We start from the raw sequence: 21816 nt of genomic DNA, 5'->3' as shown, positions 1-21816 counted from the left end.
CAGCGGCCATGGCCCCCGGGCCCAGCCGCTCCGCGGCATGTGGGATCCTCCTTGACCGGGGAACGAACCCGGTTCCCCTGCATCGGCAGGCGGACGTGCAACCACTGCGCCACCAGGGAAGCCCTGTACTTCTTTTTTTTAAAAATTAATTTTTGGCTGCATTGGGTCTTCATTGCTGCGTGCGGACTTTCTCTAGTTGTCGCGAGTGGGGGCTATTCTTCGTTGCGGTGTGTGGGCTTCTCATTGCGGTGGCTTCTCTTGTTGTGGAGCATGGGCTCTAGGCACACAGGCTTCAGTTGTTGTGGCTCGCAGGCTCTAGAGCGTAGGCTCAGTAGTTGTGGTGCACGGGCTTAGCTGTTCACGGCATGTTGGATCTTCCCAGACCAGGGCTCAAACCCGTGTCTTCTGCATTGGCAGGCGATTCTTAACCACTGTGCACCAGGGAAGTCCCGTGTACTTCTCTTCTTAAACTTCTGAATACATTTCCTTAGTCTTTACCTACATAAGGTAACCAAAATGAATTCATTTACTAGTTACCTGACATTTGGGAGTGGTAATGGAGGATGATTCCTATATATCAAGACATCAAAAAACATACATGAAAGTGTAGCATAATTATAGTTATATGGATAGCCCTATCCATAACAGTCAAATGGTATATCATCAGAATGGTCTTGTGTTTTGAGGAAAGACAACTATACTGGGAATTAAGAAATGTGGAATATTCCCTATGTAGATGTATGTATGTTTAACCATGCTTCCTAAGAAAAAAAATTAAACACTGAAGAAATATATGAAGGAAAACTCAAATTCCCTGAAATCCCACTACTCAGAGATAACCACTTTCAATCTTTTAGACCATTCCAATGTCCATTTAGACCTTTTTTTATTTATATACACCCACATTGGGTAATACACCAAGACAACTTAAATATAAACAAAAATGTATATGTAACCTTACGTGAGTGGGACCACATGATATTTGCTGTTCTGCTGCTTTATTTATTGATAAGAATGGAGATCTGTCCTTATCAATAAATGTAGATATACACATATACCAGCCATTCTAATGCTGTATAACATCCCAAGGAACTATTATGCTATAATTCATTTATTAGCTTTCCTATTGCTGGATATTTAAATTGTACCCAAAGTATTGTTGTTATAAAATATATGGAGATCAACATCCTTGTTGTCAGAGTATAACCTTAGGATAAACTTCTAGGAGGAGGATCACAAGGTAAAAAGATATGAACACTTTAATCATGGATAAATATTGTTAAACTGTCCTTCGAAAAGGGTGATAAATGTACACTCTCATCAGGAGAATATTCTCTTAAAATCTTCTTGTTATCTTTGTTTCTGAGTTTAAAACACCATATGGTTAAGTGAGGATTTCTTACTTGTCCTGCATCAGAAGTCTTTCCTCAATTCTGAAACCTCCTCGCTCATGATCTCTTTGAGTACTGATTTTACCTTATTTCCCCTATTCTCTTCTTCCTGAGCATAATTGGACATGTTAGACCCCTCTTTCTATCTTTCATGTTTTTAACCCCTGCCTCATATTATCCATGACTATGTCTTGCTGTGCTGCATACGGGATAACTGCTTCAGCTCTATATTCAATTTACTATGTCTCTCTTTCAGCTGTGTCTAATCTTCTGCTTAATTCATTCCCAGAATTTTAAATTTTAATGATTATAGTTTTTATTTCTAAATGTTCAGTTTTTTTTTACTTTCAAACATTCGCCCACTTTTAGTAGTCTCTTGTTGTTTCCAAATACTTCATATTATGTATCTAACAATAATGTATCCAAAAAAATTCCTAGGGTTCTAATTCTGTTATCTTTTTTTTGTATTTATTTTTTGTTTGTTCATTTTTTGTCCTGATGACTCTTCTTTGTAGTAGTCTGTTCTTTGATGCATTCTGTTGTTTTGGATGGTGAACTAATGTTTGGCATGGCTTTATCCATGCAATGCCTGCAAAGCCTGGGTTCAGTGTGCATTTCTTCAGAGGAATTTGTCTGTGATTCTGCCAGTTGCTCCACATTACCAGTTTACTAACTTGGGACTACTTGAAACTAATTTATCTGCTTGGGGTCTCTAGGACCTCACTGATCATGCAATTTCAAGTCCAAATTTGTTTCAGGGAAAACCTGTGTGCTTGAATTCACAGGGGAATGTATTTTGTTTTCTACTTAGAGCCTAAGCCAAGACACACAAGTTTCCTGTTGTCTCCTTTTTCTGGTGAGCATATTTTCTCAGATCATCCTTTCAGAAATTATAGCCCTCCAAGAATGCTGGTTTATAGAGAGGCCTCAGATCCTACTCTTCATTTTATGGAGCACCAAAGCACCGTTTTCTGTCCTAAATGGCCATTCAAACACAAGCATTTTGATCACTATGCTTAGCAAATAATTCTCATCGTTTCAGGTTCAGCTTACCAATTTCTTTCCCATTTGTTCCCTTAGAGATTTATTTTACTTTCTTATGAGATCAGTCACAAAATTTAAGGGATATTTTTGTCTGTTTTTTTAAAAAAAATATCCACTGTTTTTAGTTATATGTTTTGGGATATTTTTCAAACTACCTAGTGTTGTAAGAAACTCAGGATGTACAAAGTGTGGATTTCAGATAAATAAGGAATACTCTTTTAGTATAAGTATATCCCAAATAGCACATGAGCCATACTTATACTAAGAGTATTCCTTGTTTATCTGAAATTAAAATTTGACTGGGCATTCTGTATTTTTTTTTTTTTTTTTTTTTTGCTATATCTGGCAGCTCTAGAATTTAATCCATCATATTGTCAGAAATGGAAGTCTGGGTTATGTTTTAAGTACAACTGTGAGAAATCAGACATGGGTGACACATTTGAGAATATAATTTTTCCTCAAATATATCCATTTAGCTGACGGTCATAGTTTTTAACCTGAAAATTCTATAGACAATGTTCCAGCATCTTCACATTTGTAATTTGAAAAAATCTGAGTCCCTAAGTCTCCATCACCCTTTTAAGTGATCTTCTTTCTAAATGCATTTTTTTATCCTTGCAGTTTACTAACTTAAAAGATGTCTTGATATTGGCCATTCTTTATAAGCATTTTCTAAAACAAATTGAACCTTTTTGATCTATAGTTTCAAGGTATTTTTTTTCACTCATGGAGACTTTTCTTTATATTTTTGAGGGTTTCATTTATTCTGTCCCCCCAGCATATAATAACCACATGTTAGCTTTCCACTTTTCTTCATATCTATTGATACTTTGGTATTTTTGAGTGCTTGACTCGTTATGACTTCTTATTTTTGTGTGAATTTTCACAATCCTGTCCTCAATCCTGTCTGGGTTTTCTACATTGCTGAGTCTCTTTGCTTTTTAAAATATATTATTTTTTTTTCTTTTGTTGTTACTTTCCTCCCAATTTCTTTCTTTTGTTCTACAACCTTCCTTTTCACCTTATTCCTTGTCTTATCCCATATTTGATCTATTACTTCATAAAATCCAAGTTCTCAATTTTCTTGAGTGTGCAAAGCAGTTGCAAGATTTTTATACTATTTTTGAACTGCATTTTCTTCCAGACTATCAGCTCTATCTGAATTTTATATGTTGTAATTCTTTGCTTCCTTTTTTTTTTCTTTTTGGTGGGAGTAAAATTTATTTGATAGCTCTCATTTCTGAGTGGGCCATTTTATCCAACCCTCTGTCATTCCAGAATAGTGTGGTTGTATTCCCCAAGCTTTTTCTTTTTTGAATGCCTAGGTACTCAGTAAATTCTTTGTTAGCATATATGCAGTGGCCACATACCAATGTTCAGTATTATTTGTTTTGTGTCTCAGATATCAGAGGGGATGGCAGGAAGAGTGAGAGAATTCTGTTTTTGATAGCCCTTCCTTCTTTCTCCTCATACATTAGTGGAGTTTGGAGGTGGGTAAATCCTATGGGCTTCACTTTGTTTTCCTATATAATTTAGATATTTTCCTGGTCTGTATGGTTGAACACCATACAGGTGGTCTGTACGGTTGAACAACACATTTTTTTCCACTGCCTCCCTGACTTTGTTGGCTTCTGTTTGCTGGTCTTGACCAAGCCAACTGCTCCGTAGAGATTATTCCCCATTTCACTCCTTCTCTCCTTTTGGACCGAGAACAGAAATGACCAAACTCAGTGGCTCTTCAAGTCAGGGTTCCAGCTTATTTTATTGAAATAATAAGGGACTGGTACTCCTAAAGGGAATAGTCAACATATTTGTATTTGCCCTATTTTTACCCCTAATTTCTATCCCTCTAAATTTAGGATAAAATCGGAAGGGTATCAGTGAGTTTTCTAAAAACAATTTTAGGGCTTCCCTGGTGGCACAGTGGTTGAGAGTCCGCCTGCCGATGCAGGGGACACGGGTTCGTGCCCCGGTCCAGGAGGATCCCACATGCCGCGGAGCAGCTAGGCCCGTGAGCCATGGCCGCTGAGCCTGTGCGTCCGGAGCCTGTGCTCTGCAACAGGAGAGGCCACAACAGTGAGAGGCCCGTGTAACGCAAAAAAAATAAAAAAAAAATAAAAAAAATTTTATTCTCATATTATCTCCTCATTACACTACTCCCTAGAAGAGGAACTCTGTGTAGAAAGATCTTATTCTAATTTGACTTAAATTGTTCTGTATTTGGATAATGCATTTTTTTTTTGATAATGTATTTTTGTCCTTCCCTAGTTATAGTGCTGGTCATACAATTTTTTGTTTTTGCTTCTTTTGTTAATTTTTGGTAAGTTCTACAGAAACAAATTTTGTGAAACTACCTTTATGTTGCTTGCCATTTTTCCTCTAGTGGTCCATTGAAAAAAGCTATATCCTTGGGAAAGTCATTTTACTTCTTTAGGTCTCAACTTGTAAAATGAAGGGGTAGCCAACTGACTTATGGGGTCTTGTACATTTCCATGGAGACATGAATCATTAGAGTATGTTCACTATGATGTCAACATACAGAAAGAGCTGAACAACAAATCTAGCACTCTCTACCTTAACTATTCCATATACAATTTACTCCATTGTTAGTATTCCTCCAATACTAACAATTTACTCCATTGTTAGTATTCCTATTTATAACTTCAAGTTTCCTTGCCTCAAAATTGGCCTTAGATATGTGCACAGACAGTTCATCTGCAGTAACAGGAGGAAGTCAGATATAAATAGAATATTAAATGTGGAGCAGGAGGGTGTGGGAATTTTCCTCTGATTGCTTCCATTATCTCTGTGAATTAAGATCATCATCAAAGAGTCAAGAGGAAGAAGAAATTGTTGGAGGTCTGGGATGAGAGGAGAAATTGTGAACTAGTCATCAAGGAGTTGACAGAGAGTGAATGGATTAGAGAATATAGTAAGATTTCTGGGTTAGCAGAAAGTGCTCAGTAATGGTAAATGCTCACAGATTTAAAGTACACCAGTCAGCATGCCTGTGGTTTTTCTTTAGCTATGTTTAGGTGCCCAGGGGCAGGTAAAGAGAGGGCAGTAAACTGGATTAAACCAGGGCTGGTATTTGTCAGGTGAGTGTAATGGGGGTGGGGAAAGTACAAGGAAAATGAGGGTAAGTGCATGGAGTGATCACAAAGATGGCTCATTACATCTATCCAGGGAAACAAAGGAAGGACAGCAGGGAGCTATGAAGGAAGGACAAGGAGGGACTGAGAAGAATTAAGAGATGTAGGATTAATGATTATAGGTCCTGCAGTGGATTAGAGTACTACAGGTAGTGGATTAGAATACTACAGGTAGTGAACTGGAAAGAGAGGTAGGGGCAATCAGAGTGTTAGATGCTTGAAATGAGACTATGGAGGGTTTGCTGTTATTGGTAAAATGACAAGGCTCAGTGTATAACCATGAGATTTAGTGTCTGTCAATGAAGAAGAGCAGGTAGGTACTGGAAGGACTATCTTGTCTACCTTGGAAGGATACTGTAGTCACCAAGACTTGACAGAGAAACTGGAGTCAAAATACGTAAGGAATGAGGGGAAATAATCTGAGGGTCTGTAGATGACTAAAATAAGAACTTCTGTATAGATCAGTGGAACAGAATAGAAAGCCCAGAAATAAACCCATGCACCCATGGTCAATTAATCTATGACAAAGGAGGCAGGAACATACAATGGAGAAAAGACAGTCTCTTCAACAAGTGGTGCTGGGAAAGTTGGAGAGTTACATGTAAATCAATGAAATTAGAACATGCCCTCACACCATATACAAAAATAAACTCAAAATGGTTTAAAGGCCTAAATGTTTGACATGACACCATAAAACTCCTAGAAGAGAACATAGGTGAAATATTCTTTGATCCAAATCATAGCGATATGTTCTCAGATCAGTCTCCCAAGGCAGAAGAAATAAAAGCAAAAATAAACATATGGAACCTAACCAAACTTAAATGTTTTTGCACAGCAAAGGAGCACATCAACAAAATGAAAGGAGAACCTACTGAATGGGAGAAAATGTTTGTAAATGATGCAACAAATAAGGGGTTAATATCCAAAATATACAAACAGCAGATACAACTCAATACCAAAAAAACAAACAACCCAATCAAAAAATGGGCAGAAGACCTAAACAGACATCTTTCCAAAGAAGACATACAGATGGTCAACAGGCACATGAAAAGATGCTCAACATCGCTAATTATTAGAGAAATGCAAATCAAAACCACAATGAGATATCACCACACACTGGTCAGAATGGCTATCATCAAAATGCCTATAAATAATAAATGCTAGGGCTTCCCTGGTGGCGCAGTGTTGAGAGTCCACCTGCCAATGCAGGGGATACGGGTTCATGCCCCGGTCCAGGAAGATCCCACATGCCACGGAGCGGCTAGGCCCGTGAGCCATGGCCGCTGAGCCTGCACATCCAGAGCCTGTGCTCCGCAATGGGAGAGGCCACAACAGTGAGAGGCCCACGTAGTGCAAAAAAAAAAAAATAATAATAATAATAACAAATGCTGAAGAGGGTGTGAAGTAAAGGGAACCCTCATACCCTGCTGGCAGGAATGTACATTGGTGCAGCCACTATGGAAAACAGTATGGAGGTTCCTTAAAAAACTAAAAATAGAGCTACCATATGATCCAGCAATCCCACTCCTGTGTATATATCTGGAAAAAGTGTAAACTCTCACTTGAAAAGATACGTGCACCTCAATGTTCATAGCAGCACTATTTCCAATAGCCAAGACATGGAAATAACCCAAGTGCCCATCAACAGATGACTGACCTAAGTAGATGTGTTTTATATATATAATATATACAATGGAATATTGCTCAGCCATAATAAAGAATGAAATATTGCCATGTGCAGTAAAATGGATGTTATGCTTAGTGAAATAAGTTAGTCAGGGAAAGACAAATACTGTATGATACCACTTAGATGTGGAATCTAAAAAATAATACAAATGAACCTATATACAAAACAGAAACAGACTCACAGACATAGAAAACAAACTTATGGTTACCAAAGGGAAGGCGGGGAGGGGAGGGACAAATTAGGAGTATGGGATTAAAAGATACAAACTATTATACATAAAATAGATAAGCAACAAGGATTTATTGTATACCACAGGGAATTATACCCAATATCTTATAATAACCTATAGTGGAATATAATCTGCAAAAAAACACCTGAATCACTATGCTGTACACCTGAAACTAATGCAATATTGTAAATCAATTATACTTCAATAAAAAAATAAAAATAAATAAAATAAGAACTTCTGCAACATTTTCCTTCTATCAGATTTGCAAAGACAAAACGTATTGATAGGTTCCAGTACTGGCCAAGTGTGGGAAGAGTATGGTACAACATTTTCATAGGCAGTCTGGCAATATTTGCTTTGATTCTCATACTTTCACTCAGCAATTTCATTATGGGGAATTTATCCTACTTAAATAGTTGTACAAGAATGTAAAGACATTTGTTCAAGAGTGTTCAACTGCAGAAGTGTTTACAATAGAAAAGAACTGTAAATAACCTAGATGTCCATCAATAGACAATCGGTGAAATAAATTATCATACACTCATCCATGAAATATCATGCAACCATGAAAAAGAATGAAGGGGGTGGTGTATGTAAAGATATGAGATAGTGCCCATGGTATCTCATTAAGTGTGTGGGTGGGGTAAGGTATAAAATGGTATGTATGCACAAGGTAAGCTCTTTTTGTTGTTAAAAATTTTTTGTTTAAATTCCTGGATTTTATAAGCTTCTACAGGTTCTAAAATAAAAAAAGTAAAGATATTTTAGTACAAAATCAATAAAAGATAAAGACATTGGCTAAAATGAACCATTAAGATTTCATTAGGGTTTTGTGGAATACTCAAGTGACTTGGGAGCAGAGCTGAAGAATGAAGACCATTGGAATTTGAAGTTCATCTCCAGCTGAACACCAACTGCCCTTCGAGACAGACACAGAGGACTCATGCATGGGTCTGGCCATAGGTCCACCCTAACTGCACCCACCTCTCTCCACATCACTCACCATGTTCCAGCCACTGTTTTTTCCCCTGTTTTCTAATAACACCAAATTTATTCCTACTTCTTGCCTTTGTGCTATTTCCACTGCCTTTAATGCTCTTAGAGATCTTTGCATGGTTGGCTTCTTCTTATCAATCAAGTCTCAGCTCAAATATCACCTTTTCAGATAAATGCTCCACTTACCTGATCTCAAATTCATTCCCTTTTATTTTCTTCATAGTATTTATCACTCTCTAAAGATATCTTATTGCCTATTTGTAATTGTCTGTAACCCCCTGCTGACAGTAGGTACCTACTATGTTTTGTTCACCACTATACTTCCAGTATTCAGAATAGTACTTGGTGTATAGTAGGTGTTTAATATTTATTGAGTGAATAAATGATGGAACAGTTAAGAGATAGTCATATGTCTAATTGACTAAGCCTCATTCTTCTGTCTTGGCCCAGATTGGGCCTATAGGAAATTCCTAGGATATCCATTTCAAAAGCTGTATTTAATGGCAAACCTCTATTCCAACTGAGTAAATATGGTAGGAAGGCTTGTTTTCTTGTTTGCAGAGGTAGGGTGATGAGGTGATGGTGGTGGTAGTGATAACAGAGGTGGTATATCCCATGCTTCACATACCATAGCCTAACTTCTGGGAATTTTCTGTCTCTCCTTCCACTCAACCCAATTCTGCTAATTCCAACTGGGTTCACAACTTGGCTGAAACACTGTCATGTCTACAGCTTGAAATTACTTAGGCTCAGATCACAGTGAATTCAAATTTACAGTAAAAACAAGAGACCAGTGGCTATTTATTAATTTCTTTCCTAGCATGTACTTTCCTCTTCTTCCTTTCTAATATTCTGAACGTCCAAACTATGACATTTGAATAATATTGACTCAGCTAATGAACTGAAGCTAAATTTAGGAATGGGCATGTAACATTGGCTTAAGCCAATGAATCCATACATTTCTATGGCCTTATCAATTAGAATAGAATTGAACATGTGATCTACACTGGATCAGTGTAAGTAATCCAGTATTTTTGATGTGAAAAAGAGATATGGATTCCCTCATTTCTACCTGTGCTTTGTGTATGGAGATATAAAGCTTGGAACTGCAACGGCAATGAGGAGAGAGATAGGAGCTGCTAAGAGATCACATCAGGATGGAGTAAACCCAGAGAAAGTAGAGCTGAGAGATGGAACCTGATGATATTGTGTGAATATAGGATCAAGCTACATCTGGAGTGAGATCTATTCATTTCTATATCCTGAAGTCAAAATACTCTTAATGGACATCAAGGAAAACATAGGTCTTAAGTTGGGTTCTATTTCCACGTCTGGCATCTGGGGTACAACCTGTTGCAATGTCAATGCTCTGCCCAGAAACCCTTTTACTGTTTTTGTTTCTGTGCAATCACCCTTTGGTGTAATAGCCACATCCTCTTGGGCTACTAGAGTCACTTGGCCCACAAGTAGCAGAGACTGTGTAGTCCAGGGGTAGGGAAGTCTACTTCCCTTGCCTCAGTTGGGACAACTCTGCGGCATAATGTGTACTCCAGAGTTCCCCTGAGGCTGCACTGTGCCAGCCTTCCTTCTGTTCCCTGCCTGTGCTTCCCTCATAAATCACTTGCATACGAATTTTCATCTAAGGGTCTGGTCTAAGACACCTCAATGGGGCTTCCACGGTGGCGCAGTGGTTGAGAATCCGCCTGCCGATGCAGGGGCCACGGGTTCGTGCCCTGGTCCGGGAAGATCCCACATGCCGCGGAGCGGCTGGGCCCGTGAGCCATGGCCACTGAGCCTGCGCGTCCAGAGCCTGCGGTCCGCAACGGGAGAGGCCACAACAGTAAGAGGCCCGCATACCGGAAAAAAAAAAAAAAAAAAAAAAAGACACCTCAATGTGTGTGCCAGGGTCAATCACTGGCAGAAAAGTGTTTAATAAGAATATTAGAGGGCTTCCCTGGTGGCGCAGTGGTTGAGAGTCCGCCTGACGATGCAGGGGACACGAGTTCGTGCCCCGGTCCGGGAAGATCCCACGTGCCGCGGAGCGGCTGGGCCCGTGAGCCATGGCCGCTGAGCCTGTGCGTCCGGACCCTGTGCTCCGTAACGCGAGAGGCCACAACAGTGAGAGGCCCGCATACCGCAAAAAAAAAAAAAGAAAAGAATATTAGAACCATGACGATAAGATAAGTTTTTCTTTTGCCTAATTTGAATTGGCTCCAGAGATAACAGAGAGAGCCTGACTGCAAGACAATTTCACAGCCTCTTATCAAAAATTCAATGTTGAATGTGTGTATTTCCCAGAATATCCAATGTTTTAAAACTTCAAATTTGTAAAAAACTGATAAGATTTTAGCTTTTTTAAAATAAAGAAATATTTCTTAAATACTCGAATTCTTATGTACCAAGGTCAGTGCTTACAGCATGATTCTTTCCCACAGTGTGCTGTACTCACCGTGGGGGATTTGCTGTCTGAGTAGTAGGAAAATATACTGCTGTTGCAAGATATTCAACTTAGAAATTACTGACTGTGCCTTCAAATTTTAATTTGTGTTATGAATATTTTCTTAGTGAAAAAAGAAAGAACCAGAAAAACCCCTGTGACTAATAGTTTACTGAGATAACACCCACATATGCTGATTTTAATGTGTGATTAGATGGAATTTAAAAACTAAGTGCTTTCTAATCTACTATTTATATAGAAACGTGAAGGTTTTTTGGTTTAGGTTTCATATTCTTAGTCTTATTATATGTATAAATATGAGATGTCACGTAGCTGACATATTAAATCAGCATTACACTATTCATGGAAAACTAATCATTTCATTTTATAAAGTTGACTTATAGGTCAATGTAAGTGGTCAAAAAGTAAGAAATTTCAAGTTGGATTTTGGTGAAATTTTTCAAATAGGAGTAATTTTGGATAGTTAAAAAAGTAATAATGATGGGCCATGGAAACTCTTAAAGGAATTTGCCTTATTGTAATCATATGCTAGAAAACTTTGTGCTGTTGATATTGAGGTATTTACTATTTATATGTATTATATATGTATTATAATGGTAATCTACCCAGGATTTTGATGTTCTTTCTGTAGACCATCACTACCTATAAGCTGGTGTAATTTGATGAGTTTAGATAAATAATCAGTAATAGGAATAGCTGCTTTAATTAAATAATATAATCTGGAAGTCATTTAGTTACTCAATGTCTTCAAGACCTGGATTCTTACATACTGTTTTCCATGACAAACTTAATATATTCTGTTAATAAACACTATTTGAAGTTCACAGTGGACAAAACTGATGGGTAAATAATAAGTGCTTCACCCAAGTTATATCATCTGGTGAGCTGTTGAGGGCACTGGACCTGAGAATTCTCAAATGAATAGTTAAGTGGTTAAGAAAGTCTTAGGGACATTTGAATAAAATGCTACTTGTAAGCAATATAAAAATTATACTCACCTGTAAATTTCACTAGTGGATATCATACTTTCAATAAAATACAATTAGGAAATTAGTCTTCAATCTAAGACTCATAATGTTGCAAATATCAATATAAAGAAATGTAAGAAAAAACACTGGCCTTTAGGGTTAGACTTAAGTAAAAATCCAGTTTTTTTTTCCTACTGTCAAGTTGTGTGACCTTGGACCACCTAGTTAACATCCTTCTAAGTCTTATTTTGATTATATTAAAAAGGGGATTAAAATATCTTCTATGGAAAGTGACTGTGAAGACTATGTGAGCTAATGTATGGGAAAACACCAAATTTATAATTGACTCAATAAATGATAGCTATTATTGTTATTTTTGTTATTGGTAGAAAACTCTTGAGATTAGAAAACTACTTATGGGTTGAATGCTACTCTAAATCCACAGTGATACCAGTGAAACTGGAATGGTTATTAGGATTTATGGATTGTTCACATGGCCTTACATGCAGTTGGCTACATCGTCATCTTCCATAAATTTTTCAGTGCCTCTTATGTGTATGGTACTGTTTAGGCACTAACAGAATTCAAGAGATCCTTACCCCCAAATAGTTCACAAGTAAGCAGGGCAACAGATGAGCCTACAGCAACCTATATAATATAAGACAAAGTATGATAAGTACTCATGTTTTAAAATAAATGGTTGTTCTCTGTTTTAGGAGTCATAAAGGGGGAAAACGAAGGAAAACAGCAACCACTACCATTTTTTATTGTGATGTTAATACAGATGAGAAAGGGAAATCTTTGGCCATGCAGCTAACAAATGGAAGAGGCAGAATTAAAACCCTGTCCGTCCAATCCCCAAGTTGGTGCTTTCAACTTCTATACTAAACTGTACACTGTCTCAGATGCTGTTGTTTTCATACTGTATATCACAATTAATACTGGTTTCGTTGGTTTGGAATGGATACACTTCATTATTGTTTGGCTGCTTGCATTTTCCTTTGCAATTACACTTTGATGGTAATCCTTACACTGAATTTCTACCAGTTTCTGACTTGAAAAGCCAGCATAGAAAGAGTGACTGCAAGCAGTAAATGAAGCCATGCTGTCAGGACTGTGTGGCGAGAATTACTTCCTGTTCACGAAATCACTTTATTGGCAGTAGCTGCCTTTCCTCACTAATGGGCAACATTTTATTAAGACATTTCAATATGTTTCCTGCATTAATTAGCTATGCAAATGGTACACCACCTTCAGGAGCAAGTATAATATTACTGAGAACTGAGTTCCTTGGGAAGCAAATTCCCAGATCTGCAATACAATAATAGACTATCTTGGACAAACTTTTCGTATTTCTGTGGTTCTCTTTATCTTCTTGGAAATTTGGGAATAGACAATGTTGCTTAAACAATTCTGTCATTTAATTCCTTCTCTTTTGCATCATAATTATTCACATACTAATTTTATTTGCCTTATCAATGTAAGCTACTTCAAGGCAGTAGCTAAATTAGTATCTTGCACGTGACCAACAATTATTGGATGAATGACCCATAAAACTGAAATATTTCCAATGAATGTTTGTATGTTTAATGTTCAAGGAAAACAGCAGTATTGGATTATAATTCAGTACAGTGATGGAAGGTTTGAGGAGAAAACACTGTTTTCAGTTTTTCAGCTTTTCTTGAAGGCAGAAGTGTCAATATTTTTATGCTCAGATAAGAGTGGAATATACCACATGATGTTTAATTAGTGCCTTTGAGTCGGTATAAAATGAGAATGATTCATGATACAATCAGCATTTTAAAAAATTCCAAACTATAGGCTTTCTATGGCATTTTGCTCCCTCCCCTCTTTTTCCTCCCCTCTGGGAACTTGAAGAGTCCCTAGAATGACCTCTTTAGATGCTAAGCTTTCTCTATAGCACTTTACTGTGAAATCTTTTTTCTCCTGAAAGCTGGAGGGAGCTTCCTGAATGATTGATTGGTGAGGTGTTCCCTGGACACACTGGTGCAAACACCATGCAACCACTGATTGATGTGCTCACTCTTTCACAAACACATTCATTTTCTCTTCTCTAACTCACACAATTTATCCATCCCATGATGCATTTATGCATCCATTATCACTGTCTTTCCATTTTTAAAGCAGGTGAAAAGATGAAAAGTTAACACTTATAAGGTTATAAGGCTTATAAGGCAGGCCTCTCTTAAGTAAAATAACTGATCTTCACATATATCCAGAAGAATATTTCCCTAAGGGTTTATTCTACTCTGATTAATCACAAATTTAAGACAACTTTGGAATTATGAAAGAAGGTAGCATGTGATGGGGGAGTGAAGCTAGACTTCTACTATGTACTTGGGTTGAGTCAGCTACTAAACCAGGGCTACATTGGGGGTAAGGAGACCAAAATTCTAGTTAGGGTCCTATCATTGCCTATGAGCTTGGGAAAGTAAATTTAACTTCTTGGAGTTCAGCTGCCTTATGTGTAAAATGTGAGGACTGAACTAAATGGCTTTGAAAGCTCCATCTAGCTACAATACTCTATGATTCCTTAACTGCCACCGACAGGTAGTAACATTATGAAGAAATCTGACACTCATGAGAAACTTAGACCAAAGTCAGTACACTTTTGGGGGAAGGTTAATCATGGTACAAATCGTTAACGTGATTTAAATATGAACAACACGCCCACTCAGGAAAAATATAGGCAATTTATAAAGTAATCTATCATATAACTCAAGATTCTATAAAACCAGAAAAAAGTCTACAATCCACATATAGTTTAGGGGCAAACATTAATCTTGTGAATATTTCTGGGTCATTGTTTACATTGGGGTAAGGAAGAGAAATTATGAGGGAAAGTAGAAATTCAGTTTAAAAACTGGCTAGCTTTTGGGTTTACAAACGAGAGAAAGCCTAATCTGATGCAAGGGAAGGTTGCTTTTATTTTCCAAGGAGACTTATTTCCATATGGCTTATCACTTCAGTGAACTGCAGAACAGCTCTTTCAAATCAACAAAATCAACACATTTTAACTTTTCATGAAATTAAGCATTTTGAAATGTTTTAACTCAAGAGCCTCCCACAATAAAATAACTTACAGTGTTATCTATAAGAAATTAAAATCACATAAGAAGGCTTAAAGAATGTGATCTAGGACATTCTGAAGCAAATGCTAAAAGAGTCTGAGAGATAAATTTCTTCAGCAGGTTAAAACATACTGGTGAACATTATTTCTTCAATCATTAACTCAGGTAGTATTTGTTGAGCACTTAGTTGTCAGGCACAATCTATTGTTAATTTTGTTCACCCATATATCCTTACTAGAGGTGACACATATTCAGACAATAATTTGCATATTGTGATATCAGTTCCCATGCTCCACCCGTTTCCCTGTCAGAATCTCCCTTTTGAATAGTATTTTTTTCAAAGCTCTGCCTGTCTTTTACTGAGCAATGGGATTAGTGCCATACTGCAGTAAGCAATTTGTTCATCCTTGGAGAGCATACTTGCACTACCCCATGATACAGGCATTTAAACGATTTTATTTGTTCACCTGTGTTGAACATTAAGGGGGTAAATTTTCAGTCCAGGGATTTGGCTTTAAAATTCCAATTGATGTTAATGAGAATTGGTAATGAGCCCCTTTTTCTTAATTAGTGGCATCATACCTGTGACTGTAGGAGGCGTGGCTCAGATTTGGGGAGCTTAACGAGGTGATAACAAGGAGAAAATGTTTAAGCCTGGATTTTGGCCTGGTCCATACTTTACTATGCAAACATACTTTAGGAACTGAAGCTTTAAAGTAAATTTATTACCTGGCTTTTATGGCCCTGTAGACCTTCCCTAAGAACAATCTGTCTTTTCTATACTCTTGTTCCATAGAGGAAGAGTGACACAGAAGAAGGTAAATCAAAGGAGCAAGAATATGATCCGATTTTCTCTCCTTGTTCATGTAGAGCAAATTTGATGTTGAAACAAACTATCTCTTTCTGTTCTGTTTGCCTCAATTAAAGAATACCACAGCTTATAAACCTCATTCCACACTGAGGGGCAAAATTCCTTTCTTTAGGTAAACTGAACCTCTAAATATCATTCAGGGTATTACAGGTATGATTTAAGGAAATAAGAGTCTGACTTTTATAGCATCTTTCCTTGAATATATGAGCATTCTGGTACGTGGGTAAAAACACAAGTTTTGATCTTGCATATTACATCTAATTGAGATGCTTCTTACTGCTACAGAACATGACCTAATCCAGGAAGAAGAAAATGATCACAGAATAATAAAATTTTCACTGTACCTAGCAAAGGACATAAAAGTTGGATTATTGATTTTGTTTGAATGATGTGCTGTAATTTCATATGCCAACAGAGTGGAGCACAAATCCTGGCCTGCCAGCTTTCATTACTGGAACTCACTTTCTTGCCACCAAGTAACTTCTACCAAGTTACAAAATAAATCTGGATTTCTTAACTTACTGAAAATGAATCTCTTTAGCCCCAAATATTTAATAGGAACTTCAGAACTATACTAGATCTGCTTCAGTTGGGAGAGGAAGGGAAATACCCAAATGCAGATCTGTTGCTATTTCTCTAGTTTGAAGTTATTCCATGCCAAAGATAAAGTAACATGCATGCGATTTCTAAATCTTTATCTCTTTGCTCCCTTGACATATTTGTTTCTGGTTCTTCAAACTAGATTCACTGTGCTAGTTTAAAAATATTAATAATAAAAGTAAAAAGCTGTGCATCAAAACAAGAAATAAAAAGCAGGTAAAGGTCAAAGTGGCCAGGTGTGATCACTGCAACTACTGTTTTGCTTCAGCTGTCATACATTGATAGACCCAAATCTGAAACCTGGATTAACTGTCTAACAATTAAATTTGACTGACTTTTAAGGGGAAATGTGTGGATGACAGTATAAAAACAATGGTAAGCAGTGCAAAGGGCATAATACATCAGTTTGTCCATGATGCAATCCTTATGTACAAAAAATATATATTAGAAATCCACATGTTACTAAAGGCATATGGTATGCAAGTCACAAACTATCTCTGACTTATTTAAATGGCAAGACTTTTATCACACAAATGTACATACCAACAAAATTAGAATTTTACCCAATCAAGAGGAGCTGTTTGTATAATTCCCAATAATGGTCATATCATTAAAGGGCAAGTAATTCTTAAATTTTCATGCATTGTAATTTTTCTCCCTTGCTCTAGTAATAACTAAAGAAAACATATCTAAAGTATAAGAATTAACAATGACTAAAGATGGTGAGCTTGCAGGACTACAGGAAACTGTAGAATTATATTATGAAATTCCAGATCTTTGGAATATTTTATACTCACTTGAAGAAGAAGTGGTCCCTATCATACAGAGGTTAATATAGTGGCTGAACAAATTAGAACTGTGCTCCTTTTACTGAAGAACAGGATGGCCCACGTACTTGCAGGGACTACAGTCTCTAAAGTTGTCCCTCGAGAAAGTGGCTTCTTACGGAACCATATTCATTACTGTGGATGAAATTACTCCACTACCTGGACAAAATCTGGCATATTACAGGGAGTTAGGAAAGACTTAGAGAAAAATACCTAGATTGAAAAAGTTGAGTATTTAGGTTAAAAGAGGTTTGGGAATGAGAAATTTTCATGGTCGCTTTCCCTTTTCAAAGCATAAATTCCTTTCCTCAAAATAAAGAGAAATCTTAAAAATACTTAAAGAGATACATGGTATACATCTACATTCCTGGGGGTAACAAAAGCATGGATAAATTATTTTATGTAAAAATTCTTTATGGTGGAATGAATAATTATTAAAACTTTTAAGACCTTCCACAGTCTTTATATTAGTTATTTTTTACTTCTCGTCTCTTTGCAGGACAGATTTATAATCTTGGTACTGCTTAAATAGAGTGGAGAGTAGAAAGTAATATGCTGCTCCAATTTGGGAGTTAAGAACAACTTTAAAAATAGCTTGGGCTTCCCTGGTGGCGCAGTGGTTGCGCGTCCGCCTGCCGATGCAGGGGAGCCGGGTTCGCGCCCCGGTCTGGGAGGATCCCACGTGCCGCGGAGCGGCTGGGCTCGTGAGCCACGGCCGCTGAGCCTGCGCGTCCGGAGCCTGTGCTCCGCAACGGGAGAGGCCGCAACGGAGGGAGGCCCGCATACCACAAAAAAAAAAAAAAAAAAAAAATAGCTTATTAGTTCTGAATTTGGAGCTGATAATGTCTTTTCTACTATCATTTAAGTTTGTGTGATGTGTTAGGGAATGGGGAAAACTGGCACAACATAAAATTAGATGAAAATACTTACAAGCACAGCATGAGGTAATAGGAACAGCAGTCAACCACCTTCTGATAAAATTGTATAAGATATAACCTAATGGCTTAACATCTCCAGAAGACTAGAGTTTCCTGTGTCTTCAAACAAAAGGCCATTCCAAAAAGGAGTCCCACAAAACGGAAGACAGGCTTATTGTTAAAATAGATGACTCAAAATGTCAGTTTCTTTGATATTTAACAAACATCAAACTATGAGTTTGGGCTTATTTTTCCACTAATGTTCATGTAACATGGTGGCCCAAATTTATGCTACATGCCAATACAGTCTCAAGGTTTTGAAGGTACAAGAAACACATTATGCAAAAGCTCCTATATGATATTTTATAACTAATATTGCTGAATATTTTTTACATTTCTCTTTTTAGAATGAAATTAGAGTAATGGTGTTTCAAGTATTATGTATTTAAACCTTTCATTAAGCACTTACTGTGTATCATTTGCGGATGAATCTGATCCAAGCATGATCCAGGATCCAAGAAGCTCAGAATAAGAAAGGAGAAGAGGAGAGTGGAGGAAAGCATTGAAATAATAAATATATTAGAAGTGCTTTAGCTGAGCCATTTGTAAAACTTTGTAATCATGCAGATAAGGAAGAAATTTTTCACTATCATTTTTAATTTTGCGTATGGCATTTTACACTTAATTTTTAAATGTGTGTTTCCATGTATTTCCAGTAAGTCACTTACTGTGGTGAGTTAGTCACTTTTGATTTGTATTACCAGTAGTTTTCATGAGTAGTATCAAGCAATCCACACATATATTCCATTAATCCCTCTTGAGAAGAAGGTCATTGTTATAAAACTGATGGCAGGCTGTGGACACCTGAAGGTTTCTTTTTGAGAAACGATTTTGAAAAATAGTGTCTTTATAAAACTAAATTGAATCACCATTTACACAACCTCCCATACTAGACATACCAGCCCTATCTTTGGTTTCTCTATTTTTTTATTCCTCTTCGCCCAATTAATTGGTCATGGGTTCTTGTCAATTCTCCCTCAGACATGTCTCTTTAATCTGTCAATGTCCTCTCAGTTCCCACTGCCACTGCCTCAGTCCAGACTCCCACCATGTTTCCCTGCCTCCTTGTCTCATGTCCTCCCAAACCCAGCTGTCAAGTTTTCTTTCCAAAAAACAAGGCCGATCATGTCACGTTCATATGTAAGAATTCTCTACTCGCTTTGTTGTCTGGAGGATAAAACTCAAACTTCTGAGCTTGGATACAAAGGCCTTCACACTTGGGCTCCAATCTACCCTGCCAGTACACTATGTGCCCTTGCCACATCCAAGACCCTGTACTTATTATCCTCATCCCCCAGATACACTAGTCTCTTTCACAGAAAGCAAAATTGTTCTCTCTCTTTGGAATTTCCCTATTTCTTCCTCTGGAAGTTTCTGAGACATCCAGTAGCTTGTCAGCTACTAGGTATAATCTTTGGTGTCTCTTTGAGCTGTCAATAGACTCTTGTCGTCAGCATTCCCATAGTGCTTTGGAGCTTATCTTTATAGCTGCCTTTACCATTTTGCTCAGTAATTTATCAGCTTACTTGTCTGCTTCCCTTTATTTCTGTCTTATCTTACTCAAAATCTCTAGCTCCAACCCAATGACTTGTGCACAGTTTTATACATATATACATCCATAAAACCAAATGAAACTATGGCATTGGCCTCAATGGTAACACTAACAATATTACTATTAATACCAATAGCAAATACTTATATAACACAATGTGACAGACACTGTTCTAAGCGCTCTACATATATTAGCTCATTTAATCCTCATGCCAATAGATACTAGTATTACCTCCATTTATAGAAAGAGGAAATTGAACCATAGGGAAATTATTTGCCCAGGGACATTCAAGTACCCCCAAATTTCCATGAATAATGTTCACTGGTTTTAAAAGAAATAAACATATAAACAAACAAATGAAGATTTTTTTAAAAAATTTATTTATTTTTGGCTGCATTGGGTCTTTGTTGCTGCACATGGCTTTCTCTAGTTGCGTCAAGCGGGGGCTACTCTTCGTTGTGCAGCTCGGGCTCTAGGTGCACGGGTTTCAGTACTTGTGGCTCGTGGGCTCTAGAGCGCAGGCTTAGTAATTGTGGCACACGGGCTTAGTTGCTCCGCGGCATGTGGGATCTTCCCAGACCAGGGCTCGAACCCATGTCCCCTGTATTGGCAGGCGGATTCTTAACCACTGCACCACCAGGGAAGCCCACAAATGAAGATTTTGTGTTCAAATTTTTTTTGGAAATCCTGGGTTAAATAAACAAGTTTCTTTCTTGCAGACTTACAGTCTTTATTCTGCCAAAAAGCATTGTGATAATGTGAAACTCCACTAAGGGTATATATATATATATATATATATATATATATATACCCAGATTCTTTAGACACAGAACATTTTGGTGGCCAAGCATCTTGTGGACCTAGAGATCCATGAAACACACTTTGAAAAACACTGCTGGAGGGTTAGTTAAGTTGACATAATAAAATCTGTTATCAATTAATACTTGCATGCCTCTTTCTCTTCCTCTCCTCCCCCAGTCCTGAGCTAGGTCACAAGTTCTGTGGTTCTGCCTAAGGGCAGAGGTAAACAAACTGTCAAAGACAGTAGTTAGTTTCCTTTCTTCCTTCTTTCATTCAGATTTACAGAAACTTTAATTACATGTTAAGAAATAAATACATACGCTTCATAATTTTTTTTTACTGATGTCAAGTATAGTTCTTTATCTTAAATTATAGTATAAAGGTTTTTATGTTATAGCTAGAAAACTTCAGCAACTTTCTATGTCCAGTTGAGAAATGTATATTAGAATTGTATCAATCTTCAATTGAGCTTCTATGTGTTTCTAAAGGCAGCAAGCGGGATGTGTACAGGGTTAGGAATAAAGAGACTTGGGTATGCACCAACTAGCTGCGAGGTCTTACTATATGCCTCAGTTTCTTTACCTGTATGCTAAGAATTTTTGAGTAGCAACCTCTCAATCTAATTCTAAAATTCAAATACATGCAAATTGCTCCTCCAAATTCACTGAAGCATAGAATAGAAAAATATTAACTAAATATCTAAACTACATTGGTGGGAGTTCTTTCTCCATATTATAAAGAAACTTCTACCGAAGAAATTAAATATAAATAGTAGGTCGTGGAGAGCATCATCAAGAGAAGTGAAGAACAGGAGGAAAAATAAAGTAAAATTTGTACTGCTTCCTTGGTAAAGACAATTTTTTTAGGCTAGGGAAATGGCAGATTCTTATATTCTGGTGTAGAGGAACTATATGAATAAAACATGGCTGTGCAAATGAACTCACAACCTTATTCCAAAGCACCATTCGGGAATAATACGTTTAATGTCTCATCAACTTCCCCAGAAAAGTGAGAGTAAACCTGTGCACACAGACAAAACAACCATAACAAAAACCAAGGTAGAAATAAATCTGCTATGGGGAACAGATTTGATCGACATTTGAAGGTTTTCAAAACTCTAAGTAATATGCTAGTCACTTAAAAATATTCCCACATTTCTGCTTTCTCCCAT

The 21816-nt window shown here is 37.2% G+C and overlaps 1 long non-coding RNA gene across 1 annotated transcript in view; it reads right to left on the bottom strand.

Moving 5' to 3' along the window:
• LOC114487114 (uncharacterized) overlaps positions 1-18848 on the bottom strand; it is a 183947-nt gene extending 165099 nt beyond the window's left edge. The window contains exon 1 of the long non-coding RNA XR_003681838.1: positions 18702-18848. This is a non-coding gene — a long non-coding RNA (uncharacterized lncRNA). The remainder of the gene's footprint in view (positions 1-18701) is intronic.
• Between the last annotated feature and the right edge of the window lie 2968 nt (positions 18849-21816).

The sequence above is a fragment of the Physeter macrocephalus genome, chromosome 11 (genome assembly GCF_002837175.3).
Source record: "Physeter macrocephalus isolate SW-GA chromosome 11, ASM283717v5, whole genome shotgun sequence".
Taxonomy (NCBI): Eukaryota; Metazoa; Chordata; class Mammalia; order Artiodactyla; family Physeteridae; genus Physeter; species Physeter macrocephalus.
The sequence above is the reverse complement of the archived record's forward strand: the minus strand, read 5'-3'. Positions and strand labels throughout refer to the sequence as shown.